We start from the raw sequence: 15,670 nt of genomic DNA, 5'->3' as shown, positions 1-15,670 counted from the left end.
ATAAATGAACAAGGATAAATAATCTAATATTAATGATGCTAAGGCCAAACAGGTTTGGGAATTCCACGAACCACCAAACCATAGACATGGCTAAGCCGAATATCTCTTCATCCAGTCACCCACATGCCATATTCCAAGAATGAATGTTGGATCTCATGGCACAATCCATCAAAGCCAAACTAGGGCTTCTAGAGGCCAAACCACCTCAACCCATCAAGTAGTGATTCAACCTCACGGTCGGACATCACAAACCATCACAAGATTGGTCCATACCAAATCCTTCAAGGGCTCAAGAGATTTTGTTAGAACCAAGGCTTCAAGGACTAGTAATTCAACCCATAGACGTCGGTGGGTTCCAGAGTGTTTGTCCAACCAAGGCTCCAGTACTAGTAACTCAACCCAAGTTGTTACAGGGCTCCAAAGAGTTTTTCCAACCAAGGCCCGATGAATTTGTAAATCAACCCATAACTAAAGTAACATGAGAAGCAACCAAAAAACAAAAGGAAAATTAACCCACCCACAACACCATTCCTATATAGGAAATCAGAAGGCTATGAAAATCCACTATCAATCCAAGAAATCCTCCATGCCAATGACAGATCATAACCAAGAAACCACATGCATGAAAAAACTATTGAAGAAAACATGCATGAAACACAATACCTGCAAGAAAAATGTGTTATAGTTGTTGATCTTGATGTCCTCTTATGCTTCCCTTCCCTTCCTTTGCCTTCTTGCTCCAAGAAGCCAAGTATGCCACACTCTCCAAGAGTGCTCCAAGAAAACTCTAAATTTCCAAGAGTATGAGAGAGAGAGAATAGAATGAGAGATCCAGAACTAAACTGGCAAAAATCCTAAACTGACCAAGCTTTCTCACTGATCCTCGAAAGCATTTTTATCAATGAGGCCTCTACTTTCTTCAATTTCTATTATTTTCCTTCATTTCCCTCCTCACATGCAACATGTGACCTTCCACCTTCCATTTCTCCTAATTTCCATTAAATACATAAATAAATGTGCCAAAAATGCCATTTTCCTTTTCAGAGCCTTTTCCATTTCCTTTTCCATAATAAACCGAAATGAACACCCACTAGGAAATTTTTCCCAACATTCAGCTCGGAATACATGTCCCATGACATTGGTCTTATTTGTTTTCTACATGAACATTTAACCAGGGTTGTTACATAACCCTCCCCCTTGGGGGAACACCATCCTTAGTGTTTAATGAAAACTATAAACCAACAAAATATGGAAAAGAAAGCATACTACCCATGGATCCTTATAACACAGCTCGTTGCAGTATTTATAATGATCACTCCTAAACATATCATACCATTTACCAGAGATTTATAACACAACTCATTAAAGTATTTACAATACCAACCACATATCCTTATACAGATTTGCTTCAACCAACAAATAACCATATTGTCTATGGATATTTATAAACCAACTCAATATAGTAGTTACAATAATATACACATATACATATTTTCTCAACCAACAAATAAAAGGATAAGATACCTGTATCAATCAACAAAGGAATCTAGAGGCCCACCCCTTCACCCTCAAAATTAGTACCAAGATTCACCTCCTTCCTAGGAGTTCAAGAATCAACTATCAAAGTCAAATTTGAATCCAATGTTTAGCACTACAATCCTGCACCACTTGTCCTCTCAGTGAATAGTTACCTGCTCATTGTTCTAGGGTGCACTGCCAATGTGCATCTAGTTGCATTTGGAAACAATAATGACAAAAAAAAATACACCCCTGACCTTCCCTTCTCTGCTACACAGTCCCTCGGGAAATCTGGTGACCCCCTTCCATCCAGTCACACACCTTCCAAGTTCTGCTAGCACCCCCATCCCATGTAGTCCATCCCTCAACAAGTTTTCCTCACATCAGAAGGTCCATAAACCAAGTCATATCCCTACCTCAAACCATCATACCAGTCATAGTATGCACATGGAAATCAATGGACACTATTGGGTATGAGTGTACCACAATGAACCTACTCTTGAGTGCTTTACCAACATACTACTACCTATTCCAATTTATTTCACCGCTGCTACTAATTGTTGCAGTTGATTTCAACCACTCAACCCTAGAATTTCCCATGCTTTGATGTACCCAACACATAACTTAAATTATAATTAAAATATTTAAAATAGCTTTAAATCATACCTCATTGGTGGCCATTAATAAGGTATACTTGCAATCATATTCGCTTCCTAGTACAACAATTCAAGCTAACATATTTGACCAAATCATCATGTATAAACATATCACATCAAGTTAGCTCAAAACACAACCATCATAGACAAAAATCATAAATCACATGTAATGATCATAAACTAGAATCATAGATCACATGTAATCATCATAGACCATAATCATAAATCACATGCATAATAAAACTGAATGACATACTGATACTTATCCTTCAATCGGCCTTTTCTTTTACCTTTGTCCTTATTCCATACATACACCACATCAGTTGTTACACCCAAGAAACAACCACTTCCTTCTCCTAAACCATGTTCACATACACATAGTGTGCATCACACACATACAACCACACATGACATAAAACACCATGAAATACATGCACCTACACCTAACATACAACACATACACCTACACCCATTGTACAACACAAGAAAATACATATGCCTACATCGGGTGTACACCAAAACACAATACATACACCTACACCCGGTGTACAACACAACGAATACACATGTCACGATACCATGACTATACAATTCACATGTATAGTACTACATGCCCTCAATAGAGCATGTATGACATGCACACAATACGACACATACACCAGTACCAAATGTACAACATGTACACAATACAACCTGTACACTACACCACCTACAGAATGTGTGCACAACATCACATGTACACGACACCACCTCCACAATGTGTACACAACACCTTATGTACACTGCACCACATGTACAATGTGTACAGAATACTACATCTACACAACACCACATGCATGGCATGTACACAAAACCACATGTACACATCGCCACATGCACGACATGCACACAACACCACCTGCACACAACACCACATGTACAACATGTACATGGATCCACGTGCACAAAACACCATATGTACATAGTATAACCATATGCACAATATGCACACAACACCATTTGTATGTAGCAATGCATAGGCAACATGCACGTAGCATCATATGTACACAACACCGCATATCCAACATGTGCACAGTATGATATGTACACAACACCACATATCCAACATGTACATAGCACCATCTATACCGAGCAATGCATATGTAATATACACACTACAATAGGCATACAACATCATATGTATACAATACAACATATACAACATCACACATTAGCATAGCTACAATCACTGAATATACAACAGACAACATATACACAACAATAGCACTGCACATCCAAAACCATACCACCTCTACCAAATCACCTTGCTTCCAATGTCTTTCTTCCGTCCATGCTTATCATAGAATGCCACAAAGCATATTTGTTTCATTCCACTAATGTATCCCTTAGTTTTACCTGTCATAACATAAACATAGGCATAATACAAGCATACAATATCAGTTCATATCCACATGATGCTGACCTCATATATTTTCCATGACTACTCTTTCCACTTGATTCCTCATAAACCAAGAACCTCTTCATGCCATTCAACTACATAAGCAATCATTTCTCCACAAGAATTATCCCTAGTGACCTGACTAGACAATGACATACATAGATACATGTATACATATAAAAATCAACATAAAATAATCATGATCCCTGATGACCCCGTAAGATAACAATGCACACACATAGATATATGCATATAAAAATTCACATAAAGAAATCATGATCACAACATAATTACTAGATCTCAAGGTCAAGATTAAGAGAACTTCCTTTATTCATGCACAAAATGCATAATATTGAGAACAACAGTTCCCAAGATATCCAAGGAATTTTCTACCTTAAGGTCATTTACTTTACCTTTCTTGTTACCTTTCTCATGATTTTCCTGCCATCGTCCATTATCCCAACGGACCAAACCAATCCAACTGGATATCATATTTTTTCCTTCAACTACCCTTTACTCATGCACTAAGATTCATCTAAGTCTCATATTACCTAATGAGTTTCATTCAAATTCTCGCAATATCCATTAACTTTCCTCTCTCCAAACCAATTCCTAAGACTCAAAACTTAAAAGGAAAGAACAAGAAACAAATGCCAAGAAGATGACCATGAAAACAAATAACAAGACGAAACCACAAAAAAGTGGCAAGGCCTTGCACCCGACATAAATGTTGGGTTGTGTTATATTCTTTCCATGACTAACCCCCCTTCGTTGCACCAATTACGCATCGGGGGGCCAGCAGCACCCCCCTGTCTGGGGGGTTTGAGGGGGGTGGGTAACCCCCCTCTGCGGGGTCTAGGACAGCGTCATGAGAATTTTTTTTTTTGGACCCTATATTAGGTTGGGCGAACCTAACTATGGTTTTCAGTCCATGGTCTTCGACGCGATGGTTTTTGGTCCATGGTATTGGATGCTTCAACATGTATAAATATGTATTGTAACATTGAAAGGAACATAATGAAAAAATCAAGCTGGTAGTCCCAGTTTTGGGATCCAGGGGAAAATCTCTTTGTATATGTGTTTTATGTGTTATGCTCTTACATTGTTTATTTTCTGTGTTTTAGAATTCATATGTAGGTAATTTCTGTATGGGGTTAAAACCTAAATTTGGTTTCAGAGTTGTTTTGGCTTCAAGGGGATGCCTTTATTGTTGATGGGTTTCGCTCGAGCCCATGGTAGAAACTGTTTAGTGGGAGCTCTGCGTGATCGATATTGGTGGTGAAAGAAGATGGTGAGGAGTGGAAAGATAGAGATGAAGAAATTTAATGGTCAGAGTTTTGAGTTGTGGAAACTCAAGATGGAGGACTTGTTGGTGGATAAATATCAGTGGATCGCAGTAGATCTGGATACTAAACCAACAAGAATGTCCGATGAAGAATGGAAGAATTTGTATCAGAAGGAAAAGAGCACAATATGATTATGTGTCTCAAATTCAGTATTGTTGAATGTATCAGGGGAAGCTACGACGAAGGCTTTGTGGGACAAGTTAGGGACTTTGTACCAATCTAAGTCTCTGGTGAATAAATCGTTCCTGTAGAAAAAGCTGTATAAGCTGAGGATGAAAGATGGAGACTTGGTGACAAAGCATCTGAATGCATTTAATACTGTGGTAAGTCAGTTATCGTCTAATGATATCAAAATTTAAAATGAAGATAAGTGCATTAGTTTGTTGTGTTCTCTACCATATTCATGGGATAGTCTGGTTATTGCAATAGGTAGCAATGAAACTTCCTTACAGTTTGATGAAAGAGTCTCATCCTTGCTAACGGAGGAGACGAGACATAAAAATATGGAGAGCTAGAATGGTGACGCCTTGTCTGTACCATGATGGTGCTAAAATAGAAACAAAAATAAGTCATCGAGTGGGATATCTAAATCTAGAGGGAGATCTAAATCTCTAGGAAAACCTATAAAGGTGGTGTGCTGGAAATGCAGAAAGGAAGGCCACTACAAAAGGGACTGTAAATATAAAGTTCTTGACAAAGGAAAGGGATCTGATGATGCTCCTTCTCCAGAGGCAAAAACCACCTCAGATGAAGGTGGGGATGTGTACTTGGCTTCTTCAAGTATACACATAGATCATGAGGCATGGTTGATTGACTCAAGTGCATCCTTTCACTTCACTCCCCATTGAGAGTGGTTCTGCGAGTATGAGAATATGATGGTGATGATGTCTTCTTAGGGGATGATAGGAAGGCTAGAATCATTGGTCGCGGAAAAGTAAAGTTGAAGTTGCAAGGTGGAAGGATTAGGACACTTCCGGGTGTTCTCCATATTACAGAATTAGTGAGAAATCTGATTTCTATAAGCAAGCTAGATGATGCAGGTGTTAAGACAATGTTCAAGAAGGATACTTGGAAGATAGTTCGGGGAGAACTGGTATTGATGCAGGGAGTTCAGACTGGAACTCTCTACAAGCTCCAAGTTAGCACTGTTGTTGATGGGTGCAACAGTTCTATGGTTCCTGAAAGTGGAGCAGAAAATCTAGTGGTCTCTGGAGAGAAGACCATGTTGTGGCATCAAAGGCTTGGACATATTGGAGAGAAGGTCCTTCAAATACTTCATGGTAAAGGTATGGTAGAAGGTATGAGTAATAGCTCTCTAGATTTTGATTTCTGTGAAAATTGTGTATATGGGAAGCAGAATTGTGTGAGTTTCCCCTCCAGTGGTAAGAGGGTAAAACAAATATTAGAGCTTGTGCACAGTGATGTGTTTGGACCTGTGAAGGTTCCATCAATGGGTAAGTCTGTGTACTATGTATCATTTATAGATGACTTCTCAAGGAATACATGGATATATTTCCTTAAGAAGAAATCTGAAGTCTTTGATAGGTTTAAAGAATTTAAGGATTTGGTGGAAAACCAAACAGAGAAGAAGATAAAGGTGTTGAGGATAGATAACGGTGGAGAGTTTTGCAGTAAGGAATTTAAAGAATTCTACAAGAAGTGTGGTATAGCGCGGCAGAAGACTACTCCATGTACACCTCAGCAAAATGAAGTTGTGAAAAGAATGAACAAGACATTGATGGAAAGGGCAAGAAGCATGCTTAGTGGTGCCAGGCTAGGATAGGAATTCTGGGCAGAGGCAGTGGAGACAACATGTTATCTGGTCAACAGATCACCTTCATCAGCGTTGGAGGATAAAACTCCACAAGAGGTATGGACTGGTAAGAAACCCTCTCTTTCACATCTGAGGGTATTTGGATGTGATGCATATGTTCATGTTGACCAAATAAATAACATGGTAACCAATTAATTTAAAATACACACAGTGATCTGCTTTGCGGTGAAGCCAAGCAGTTTGGTTGCAGAGATTGTGTTCAAATATGGGGTTAGTATAGGGAGCTATAAGGATGGAATGTGACAGTCAAAGTGCAATTTTCTTGGCAAAGAACCCTACTTATCATTCAAAGGCAAAGCACATTGATGTTCAGTATCACTTTGTGAGAGATATGAAAGAATACAAAAAGGTGTTGGTGGTAAAGGTGGACACTTTGAAGAATACTACAGATGCATTGACAAAATCTATGAGCTCTGAGAAGTTTTGCTGGTGTAGAGAAACAATGGGCATTTCAAGGCTAGAAAAATGACTAATCTCTCCTGTGGCCGCCTGTGGAAAGAAAACAACAAGTGGGAGAATGTTGGGTTGTGTTATATTATTTCCACCACTAACCCCCCTTCGTTGCACCAATTGCACAGCAGGGGGGTCACAGGGGGTGTTGCAGCCTGCCCCCCTATCTGGGGGGTTTGGGGGGGGTGGGTAGCTCCCCTCTATGGGGTACAGGGCAGTGCCTCTAGAAAGATTTTTTTGGACCCTATATTTGGTTGGACAAACCTACCTATGGTTTTCGGTCCGTGGTTTTAGACGCGATGGTTTTCGGTCCATGGTATTGGATGCTTCAGCATGTATAAATATGTATTGTAACATTGCAAGGAACATAATAAAAAATTAACTTGGTAGTCTTGGTTTTTGGATTGAGAGGAAAATCTCTGTGTATATGTGTTTTATGTGTTATGCTCTTGCATTGTTTATTTTCTGTGTTTTAGAATTCATATGCAAGTAATTTTTGCACGTGGTTAAAACCTACAATAAAAAAATCGTAAATCAAACTCAAAAAATCACAAAAGACGAAAAGCGCAAGACTAGAAACAGACACCATGACCCATCCCCATGGTTCCGAGTACCTCTAAGTGAAATCTCAACCCGAGCCTTCTTTAATATTTCATGGCAATCTCTTTTTCCATGCAATCCCATGCATCATGTTTCCATAAACAAATAAATTTTGGTTCATAAGTGAAGATAAGATTACACCAATTACCTTACCTTGTTGTGCCAAGCTTGTTTCCCTGCAGTTGTTCACACATGTCAACCGCATGTTCCAAATATCAAAACATTCATATCTATCACTTTTGAATTCAATCTTTACCAATACTAACAATCATGTCATAATCCATAGTCAACTCATAGTCATTAGATATAATGCTACAACTATCACATATTACACTCAAGTACATGTCAATTATCTCAACACATATGTGTGAGTAAAACCATCTTAAAATAAGATCATTTCTTGATGCAATCTTATAGACACATACTCATATCATGCGATTAATCAAAGATTCAACCAAATATAGATGACATAATACACACCAACACTCAAACACCAAATACATGACATAATCCAACTCATATCTTAATGTATCTTAGGGGAGGATATCTTGTTTGCACAATCAATCCCGAGTAACCTTATATAACTTCACGTTATATCAACTCAACATAAATAAGGTCATGATATCCATAATAGTCATTAGCTAAGATGTTCACATCATAAACTCATAAACAATTATTATTCATAAATAATATTCACATCTTCATAAATACTCTAGATTTGTATGACATAATATAATAACATATTGACTCATACCTCAATGTCATAACCCTAACCATTTGCATAGACTAATCCAAATTAGTATGATACATATAAATTCAAGATCTTAATGTAATAACCCTAACCATCAAGTTACTAGCATATATCAACAACAAGTTATATATCACGCTCATCAACAACATATAATTATCATCAAGTTATCTAACATAAAACAATAATAGAAATGCATACAACCATAGCTTACTATCATTCATGACTATCCGACACATGTGCATATGACTACAATAATCAAGTAGCATCTATAATATATTTAACCATAATATCAATAGAATGAAAGGCATACACATAACCATAGTGCATATAACAATCCTTAACCTACATACCTACATGCCCAACACACAAATCTATATGAAGACATGCTCTTGCCTTGAGGTCTAATGCTGCAAATTCAATTTGATGGTCAACATCTCCTAATTTATCTCAACCAACTCATTATAATCATAACATACCAATAACATCATGATCACCTGAAATGCCTACAACGACCTCATGTATGACAACCATGCCCATAAGAATGCATGAATAACAACCAATAGACATGGACATGCATACAAATTGCATATACAACCAACATGCATTCATGACAAATGCATCCTGAAAACAACATCATCAAGTCCTACATGGAAACACAACTGTAACAATGACCACTACCATGCATACATAGCAAGCACATATGCAACCTACATGCATGCATGACAAACACATTTTTCCCATCCAACCCAAGGGCTGAACCATGTTTTGATACCACTATATGGTATCATTTATGACCTAAAGAGAGGACAACCCACTCTGATACCACTATGTAAAGCCCTCCTCCAACATCTACCCAAGTAATGTTAGATTGAGGGGGTCTGGACTGAGGTTTAGAGTTAGCTGTGCCAACCAACAAAACCATTCATTGTTGGACCTTTCGGAAACAACCTGTACAATGCAAGTTGTAGTCACACCCAAAGCAGTGTTGGGGGATGAAAGAACCAGGCTTCTACATCCAGAGGTCTTTGTGATGAGTTTATGTTACTTCTAGGGATTTATTCCAACCTTCACAAGCCCTAATGCTTAAAATGCAGAAAGTACAGTAACTTACAAACAACAAGTTTTAACCCTTTTCCCATTGCCTTAAATATTCATATCATTAGGTAAACAACAGAACTATTACTTTCGCGCACCAATTAAGTGGTCATTTAGATAATTACAGAAAACAGAGTGAATACACAGAAAATGCATAAGAGAAAGTCACAAATACACAAATATGGCTCCAAAATAGTCTTTATTATGATTAATTCTTCTATTACAGAATCTTTCCTCCCTACGAACACAGTTACACGGGCCTGGGCAATCAATTTTGGAGTTACCAAAGTCTCCTTGCACACAGCTGGAGGAGCCTTTTCCTTCGCCTAAGTACATAAAATAGACTCTTCTTCCTTAGACTATTTCCCCATACATAGATCTTCAATGACTAACTGGCTTCCTATGACTTGCTATGACTCCTTTATATAGTTTCTTTCATTACATTACCATGGTTCGCGGACCATGGGTGGGTCACAAAACATATTAACTTCTAACAAACTAAGGGGCTTTGACCTTCCTAAATCCCCTTTGACTTCTACGACCTTCGTGCTCCGCTTCCTCAAAATGCAGAGACTTTACATAAATATTGTTTTTTACAAAATTGACCCCATGGGACCTTGTCCCAACAAGTAACTGACCAACCAGGGTAAACATGTGACAAGAAGTTACTATGATATTATTCGAATCCCTATGTGTCAGTTAAGGAAATGGAACCAACAGAAAACATCACACAAACCTTCCACATCAGCATTAGAACTCCTAGGAGCCATCCCAACCACTCAAGTATCTATCCCCTAAGACCAACTGAATTTTTAGTGCATACAAACCCCTCGACGCTCACTTAATATGGACAAGTATGCACCTGAGAGGCTCCAGAAGCTCCAAAAGTAAGGGAAAGGGAGATTTCGAGGACTTTTTCCCCAGTGTTCTGCTTGAGTCTCCTGGATTTGTGCCAATTTTTCAGGCCCAAAGCCTAGGTCACTACCCAAAATGCAATGGCACCTTCAAAAATGAAATTTCATAATGGAACAAATATACAGTTGCAAAAAATCAATAAGGACTAAACTGGACCCTTACTAGCCATGACAAGCATTTCATCAAATATGTCACAAACATGAAAAATATGGGCCTTAATAATAATATTGAGCATATTGGTCTCATACTTATCTAGGATTTTCTAAGAAGCATTGAATCCTCAATACATTTGCTACAGTTTCATCTATTAGGCGATAGATACATTGTTCATTCATTTACAAGTAAAAACATGATGAGATCCATAAATAGGCACTGTCATAATACATGTCCATAACCAATATAATAACAATATTAATACCAAGGAAACAACATAAATATATTCCACATATAAAGAAATATAATACTCATAAGTTAACAAGGAGAAATAACCTCATATTAATGATTCAAAGCCAACCAGGTTTGGGAATTCCTCAAACCACCCAACCATAGACATGGATGAGTGAAATCTCTCTTTAGGAAGCCACCCTTGTGCCATATTCGAAGCAAGAATGTGGGATCTCATGGAACAATCCATGAAAAATGAACAAGGGCTTCCAAAGGCCAAACAGCCTCAACCCATCAAAGAATTCTTCCACCTCACAATCGGACATCACAAACCATCACAAGATTGGTCTCTATCAAAGCCTTCTAGGGCTCCAGAGCATTTGTTCCAACCAAGGCTTCGAGGACTAGTAACTCAACCCATAGATGCCACTGGGTTCCAGAGCGTTTGTCCAACCAAGGCTTCGGGACTAATAACTCAACCCACCAAGGGCTCCAAATCATTTGTCCAACCAAGGCTCCATGACTAGTAACTCAACCCAAATTTTTAAAGGGCTCTAGAGCGTTTGTCCAACCAAGGATTCAAGAACTAGTAGCTCGACCCATAGCTAAAGGAACATGAGAACCAAGAAAAAAAGAAAGGAAAATGAACCCACAAAAACATGGCTAACCAGAAGATTGCAAGGCTGGGGAAATCCACTGTCAAACCATGCAATCCTCTATGCCAATGACAGATCATAACCAAGAAACCGGATGCATATGCCATTCATACCAAAACTAGTAAGGAAAATGTACATGCAACTCAATACCTAAAATAAAAACCCATTGTAGTTGTTGATCCCCATTTCCTCTTCCACTTTCCTTCTCTTCCTTTTCCTTCATTCTCAAAGCATCCAAGTATTCCACACTTTCCAAGAGTGCTCCCAGAAAACTCTAAATGTCCAAGAGTATGAGAGAGAGAGAGAATAAATTGAGAGCTCTAAAATTAAACTAACAAAAATCTTACAATGACCAAGCCTTCCCGCTAATCATTAGAAACCTTTTTATCAATGAGGCCTCTACTTTCTTCAATTTCATTATTTCCCTTCATTTTCCTCCCCACATGTAACCCATAACCTTTCACCTTCCTTTTATCCTAATTTCCATTATTTTCATAAATAAATGTCCCAAAAATTCCATTGTCCTTTTCAAAGCCTTTTCCATTGCCTTTTCCAATTTACTTAGCCATAACATATTGAAATGAAGACCCACTAGGATGTTTTTCCAGATATTATGCTTGGAATATGTGTCCCATGACCTTGGTCTTAGTTCTTTTACATTAATTTTTAACTAGGGCTATTACAGAACTGTCTGCCTTAGGGGAACACCATCCTCCGCGTTCAATGAAAACTATAAACAATAAACTACTAAAGAGAAAACATACCACCCATGGATCTTTATAACAAAGCTTGTTGCAGTATTTATAATGGTCACTACTGAAGGCATCATACCATTCACTAGAGCTTGATAAAAAAACTCATTATGGCATTTACAATAGAAACCACATATACTTATACGCATTCAATTCAACTAGAAAACAACCATAATGTCTATGGAGCTTTATAAACCAGCTCAATACAATATTTACAATAATATACACATATACACACATACATATTTGCTCAACCAACAAATAGAAGGACACATTGCTCATATCAATAAACAAGGGAATCTAGAGCCTCATGCCTCCACCCTCAAAAGCAGTACCAAGATTCAACTCCTTCCCAAAAATTCCAGAATCCACTTTCAAAGTCAAATCAGCATCCAATGTCCATCGTTACAATCATGTGCCACTTGTCCTCTCAGGGAACAATTATTGGCTCGTTGTTACATGACACACACCCAATGTTCATCCGATTCCATATGGAAATGCTAATGACCATAACAAATCCATGCCTGACCTTCTCTTGTCTGCTACACAGTCCCTTGTGCAATCCAGTCACCCACTTCTATGCAGTCACACACCTTGCAAGTTCCACTAGTAGCCCCATCCTGGGCAGTCCATCCCTTGGCAAGGTTTCCTCACATCGGAAGGTCCAAATATGAAGGCATATCCCTTCCTCAAACCATCATGTAGGTCATAGCATTCTCATGGAAATTAATGGACACAGTTGGGTACCAATGTATTGATGAGCCCCAGAAATGGGTAACTATATGGGCTCATTTTGCCTAATATTCTCATTTAATCCACCATTCTCCATAGTTTTATGCATGCTTTTGAATATATTTATGTTAATTTTGTGAATGGGAATAGTCACTTTACCAGAAGGTCTAATACGTGCTTATTGCATAATTTTGTACATTTTTCGGACCAAGTTCAGGAATTTATGAGTAGACTGGTAGCCAAATATGAGGAAACAAGGCAGAGGATTTGTAGGAGGGATGTCTACTGCACTAAATGACCCCTTCCTCGAGTTCTCCACCATCAGTTCAGAGTTCTACAGCCAACCAAAGATGATTTCAAGGGCAGCTAAGCAGGTCTAGTGAAGTGGCTGATTAACTTCAATTTTGGGCAGCCAAGCTCCTCAAGTTAAGGAGGACTATTGGGGGTCCTCATATGCATAAGTGGGAAGGCTTCAATCCTTGGGAGTTCAGTCATTTTGTTAGTCTATTTTCACACATTAGTGCAGCTCTGTATCAGCGCATTTTCGAGCTTCTTCTTGTAGACAATTTTTGGATGTAGCTATTATTGTTTTATCAATGAAGATGAATCTTGCTTTGCGCTAGCTCTGATATTTCTTTGGAGGTTTTATCTCTTGGGGTTAGGCCCAACCCAAGTGCCAGTACCTCCTTTGTGTACTTTTATGTGTTTTTCTTGCATTCCTAGAATAATTTCTGTTATTTAGGGTAGAATTTTGCTTCATTACTTAGGCTGTTTTTGATGATTTGGATCGTTGTTCATGCTTCAAGATGATTTGATAGTTTGGTAACATAAAAGATCCACAAAAAGGCCACCAAGCAATCCTTGATCTCATGTCTCCCTCCTTGGGATCATGAATTGAGACTTAGGTACACTTGCTGCCATAAAAACACTGTTTTTTCCTTCTAATGCAATTGCTAGTGTTAGATTTTGAATTGGAAAAGTTTATATCAATTGTGTCTTCATGTTCAGATCTATTCTTGCTTAGTTTGCATAGCTCTCTTACATTATTTTCTGTTTATGCACTGTTGTTCATCATATTTCTGGTTTTTAACAGTAGATTAGGTCAACGTAGATAGATCTCTGTTTTTTTTGTCTTTGTTTGGATCAGTTTTTGGAAAGAAATGTGTAGAACACCTATAATACATCCGTACCTACCCTTCCTCCATCATGCAACCTGTTCCAACCCATCACTCAATATTTCTTCCCTTCATTCGCCACACTTTCCCAACTAACCCTAATTTACATATTTTTGTGCAACATTGCTTTCTACATCCTTGAACAAATACAACCATATTCATCACTCCTTAGATTCATTTACCATGTCCCACACCTCTTAGCAACCTTATCCATCCTTCATTCCCACTTCCCCACCATTTTTCCTCCATCAATCTTCAAAAAAATCGCTTTCAGCCTGTTCCTGTAGAACTTCCTACAGAATTTCCTGTAGATCCCATGCAGCCTCTTGTAGAACATAACGGGAGCAGTTTTTCGAGATCTGACCGTGGTGGAAATCTCCAAAAGGGTGCTAGGGACCCCTTAGGTCTTCTCCATACCTTCCTAACCCCCTCAAAACACCCACTCCATTGTCTTTCGCCAATAAACCTCTGCACAGTAAAAAATAGTTAAACTCATGCATAATAATTTTTGCATAAAATTGCTCAAAAATACCAAAAAGATGATTTTGTTCATATTTTCTTTCAGAATTAGCTTAAACACATGTATTTTACCTCTGCAATAGTCCATGACATCCATTTTAGTAGTTGTACATCTCTTTTCTTGCACAAGTAGGGTTAGTCGGTAAAACTAGGGTTTGTTGGGGTTTGCATTTCCTTTCAGCTTTCATCTTCTTTCTGCAAGTAGACTAGACTCTTTTGAGTTAGCCTTCATCCATCACAGTTAAAAGCTTCTTATAAGAACTCATAGAAGTTGGCTTAAGCTCCTAGTGAACTTGTGCCAGTTGATCAAGTGACAGCCTGGAGTAAGAGCTAGTACTTGTGCATATAGCACCGTCGCTTCCAAGTTTGTTACGAACTACCAAGTTGATAAAATTAAAGTAGGGAGTCCGAGGAGTTGCAAAATCATTGCTACAATATTGGAGCTCACCATCTTTTTGGTGCTGTCTCCGAGGAAGCGTCAAAGTATTTTGTGATTACTACTTTTCTTCTATTTTCTATTGCAAACTTTCTGCTAAATAGTTTATTTCAGCAAGAGTAGAGTAGTTGCTTCCTTTCAATTCTACAATTTCAAATGAGCAAGCAAGACATTTCTTTCTTTCATTTCATTTCTACAATTTCATTTAAGCAAAATAGATTAGTCATTTCCTACTTTCATTTCATTTCTGCAATTTCATTTCAGCAAAATAGATTAGTCATTTCATTCTTTCATTTCAATTCTGCAATTTTAGTTTAGCAAAATAGATTAGTGCTTTCCTGCTTTCATTTCAATTCTTCAATTTCATTTTAGCAGGATAGATTTTAGTTAGTCGCAGTTCAATCTATTTCAGT

Source organism: Pinus tabuliformis, chromosome 5_2 (assembly GCF_031772625.1).
Source record: "Pinus tabuliformis cultivar Carrire ecotype Pingquan chromosome 5_2, CPIR1, whole genome shotgun sequence".
NCBI classification, from domain to species: domain Eukaryota; kingdom Viridiplantae; phylum Streptophyta; class Pinopsida; order Pinales; family Pinaceae; genus Pinus; species Pinus tabuliformis.
The sequence above is the reverse complement of the archived record's forward strand: the minus strand, read 5'-3'. Positions refer to the sequence as shown.